This window comes from Panthera uncia, chromosome A2 (genome assembly GCF_023721935.1).
Source record: "Panthera uncia isolate 11264 chromosome A2, Puncia_PCG_1.0, whole genome shotgun sequence".
NCBI lineage: Eukaryota > Metazoa > Chordata > Mammalia > Carnivora > Felidae > Panthera > Panthera uncia.
The window spans coordinates 156440599-156444404 of record NC_064816.1 but is presented as its reverse complement, the minus strand read 5'-3'; positions in this window follow the sequence as shown (position 1 = coordinate 156444404).

Genomic DNA, 3806 nt, shown 5'->3' with positions numbered 1-3806 from the left:
GGATGCACCTGTAGGGGAGCCCCTCCCCTGGGCTGCATGCGTCTCCCCCTTCCTGGGGGCCAGGCCTTGGATGAAGGCTCAGGACTCCTCACTGGCCCTTCTGCGGGGCTCTCCGTTCTCTTCCCCAGGGCCCGGGAGGAGACCCGATGTCCCATGTCGTGTCCGGCTCCTCTGCCAGGTTCCCCCAGCCAGCAGGCCGAGGAGGCCTTTGCAAGCTGGAAACCATCATTCTTGGCAGATGCCTCGCCTTCCCTCATGGCTCCCCCACTCCTGGAGACCCCAGAGCACCGACGGCGTTGCTGAGCCTTGTTTGCTCAGTAGAGGCGCCACAAAGTACGAAATCGGGGCACACAGGAAGGGCGTGCTGCAGGCACAGGAAAGGGGGTGGCGCGGGCACGCCAGGGGGCTTCTCTGTCTCTCTCTCCAGATATTTACATATCTTAGTACAAAACTCCACCATTTTACACGGATCTTTGAGCCGCACGCTAATAGTAAGGTGTCCTGGGGTACAGATTCATCGCCCAGGTGACAAAGTCTCACCTCACAGACAGCTGACCCCTGAATAAGGTGGGGGTCGAGGCGCTGATATCCTGCACAGCCGAAAGTCCGCATGTAACGTGGCTCCCCCAAAACACAAGAATAGCCCACCGCTGACCAGAAGCCTTACTGACAACGTAGTCACATAACACATATTTTGAAGGTTATATGTATTATGTACTGTATTCTTACCATAAGTAAGTGAAAGAAAAGAAAATGTTATTAAGGAAACCATAAGAGAAAATACATTCAGAGTACTGTACTGCATTTATCAGAAAAAAAAAAAACCCACATTGGGGCGCCTGGGTGGCTCAGTCGGTTAAGTGTCTGACTTGGGCTCAGGTCATGATCTCATGGCTTGTGGGTTTGAGCCCCGTGTCGGGCTCTGGGCCGACAGCTCAGAGCTTGGAGCCTGCTTCCCATTCTGTGTCTCCCTCTCTCTGTCGGCCTCTTCCCGCTCACGCTCTGTCTCTGTCTCAAAAATAAACATTAAAAAAATTTTTTTAAAACCCTCATGTAAGTGGGCCACACAGTTCAAACCTGTGTTGTTTGAGGGTCAACCAAAGAGAAGAGGCATCTTCACAGGGAAGAGATCTAGTGGGCTCAGCCATAACCAAGGGATCACATGTATCATCGTCACGGAACCGTCATCGTCACCGTCACGGAACAGGCTGACAATCTGTACTTCTTGACATGAAATAACGGGAAGCATCCAGCATCACCTATGTGTAGACTGGCTCAGAATGTTGAACCTGAACCCAGTCACGAAGAAACAATTAGGCAAACCCGGATACTGCGACGTTGTGCAAGGCAGACTCTCTGACCCATTCAGAAATGTCAATGTCACGGAAGAAAAGAGTAAGGGCAAAGTTCTTGATTAGAAGAGACAGACCAATTAAATGCATCGCATGATTCTCAGTTGATTCTTGGACAAAAAGAAATTGTAAAATCATTCTGGGGACAACTGGGGCAATGTGAATGTAGACTATGCATTGTATAATGATGTCAGTACATCGATGTTCAGTTTCTTGGGGGGGGGGTGCTTAGTGGTAGTATGATTATTGCAGGAGATTGTTCCTCTTAGGATGTACATGATGGAATATTTTGGAGTGAAACACCATGACGTCTGAAATATTACCTACCAATGGTTCGGCCAAAAAGAAAAAATACCTACATATCTATGGAGAGAGAAAGAGATGGACGGAGACACAGAGGGAGATAATGCGACTGTGGCTAAGTATCAACAACCGGTGAATTCTGGGTGAAGTGTATATGGATATTCATTGTACCCGTCTTTCGCATTTTCTGTACGGTTGAAATTAAAGGGGAAAATATCAGTTCCACTCCGTGATCTATATTTGTAAAGCCGATACAGCTATGTGCTGTTAATGTTAAAGAAAGTGTGCTTTTAGAAACAATCGGACTTTCCCTGCCCAGATCCCTAAGATGCACGTATTCGGTGATCCTATTTCGAGAGATTTCAAAACAGGAAAAAAGCCAGGAGCGCAAAGATGTTCCCTGCAAGCCAACCATCAAGATGTCTAAATAAATGAAGGCGCCTCCGTTGCCTGGAAGACTGTCCCCTGATAGAATTATAATGTGAACCGATAGGGTCACGTGGAAACGCTGAGGCGACACTAACGAAAGGGGGCAGCAGAGAGCAGCAGTCGCGGGCGGACCTGCATTGCCGGCGCTCCACTCCCTCCCTCCCAGGTTTGTGATTTAGGACAAGCTACCGAACCCGCTCTGAAGCTCGGAGCTTGAACCTATAAAATGGGGATAACAAACCTTACCTTTTAAGGATTAAACGCCTTGCAAGCCCTTAGCACCACCGTTCCTGGAGACGGGGAGCGCTTACTGTATGTGAGCCGTCACTATTCAGAAGGGACTTTTCTCATTTCTGACTGCAGGAATCTCAGTGCATGTCCCCAACTTTGACCTTTGCTGATAAAGTGGCCTTCGTCAAAACGTGAACATCGGGGACGGATACTTCTGCAGGGGAGCAGCAAGGCACTTGCGTGGGCCCAGGCTGCCCAGGGAGCAGCGGAAAAGTCCAGCCGGTCTGGAACAGAGGTCTGTGGGCAAGCGCAGTGCCCTGAGTGTCCAGCTGGCCGTGGCCGCTCACGGGAGGCTCTGGATGCCAGCTCACCGCCTAGCACCTGGTTCTGTGCTCTCTTGGGGAGTCTCTGAAGGAGCTGCCACCCCGCCTCCCCCCAGCAGGGTGGCAGCAGGAACCGGGAACACGCAGGATGGCCTCCTGGGTAGGACAGTGGACGCTCCAAAGAGGCCTTTAGAGTTGCTTTTAGGAGCCAAGGGGCCAATCTCCAGTGCTCACCTTTCCTTTCGGGGCCTGCTGTTGAGTGCTCGTCCAGCTGTGAGTGCTCGTCCTTCCCTGCAGGTGGCACTGAGGCCGGGAACCGAGGCCCCTTCGGTCGTCCAGATCCCAGCTGGACCCTAGGAGGCCCGAATTGCCGGGATGCCCCTTCCGGCCGCCCTGCCTGGGTCTGACTGAGCCAGCGGTCCCCTGTGGTTTGATCAACAGTGAAAGGCATCCCAGACTGGAAGAGCTTTCTTTTCTGCTCGCAACCGCCTGAAAGTCAATAGGTGATAGACTGATGATGACAGGTAGATAGGTGGACAGACAGATAGCAATGCTGGGCCCCACTTCAGACCAGTAGAACTAGGATGCGCGTAAGTGGGCTCCCACCAGATTGCTTTAAACCTTTCCCAAGTGACCCCAATGTTCACACAGGGATGAGGACAGCTGTTCTAGGGTCTTGCCCTCCATCACCTTAGAGGCCACGTCCAGATCACCACCATGCCGGAAACGTTTTACAGGCTGGCAGTGGAGAGCTGGCGTGTCTCAGTACCCGCTGGTGGCCGCAGAGTCTCTGGGACTAGGAAGGAATATCTCTAACTTCTTTCCCGTAGGGAGGCATGACCGTGATCTCGTGGTTCGTGGGTTCAAGCCCCGTGTCAGGCTCTGTGCTGACAGTTCGGAACCTGGAACCTGCCTTGGGTTCTGTGTCTCCCTCGCTCTCTGCCCCTCTCCCTCTCGCACTCTGTCTCTCTCTCAAAAATAAATAAATATAAACATTTTTAAAAAAGAAATTTCCTTTCTCATCCTAGTTTATTTATAGATGTTGGCTCTTATCACATGATCTTTCTGCCGCTATAGAGGTGACCACATGATGTTTTCCTTTATTATTGTGAGTTACCACCAGCGATTTCCAAATGGTAAGACCATCTGTGAATCTCTGTGACAAACC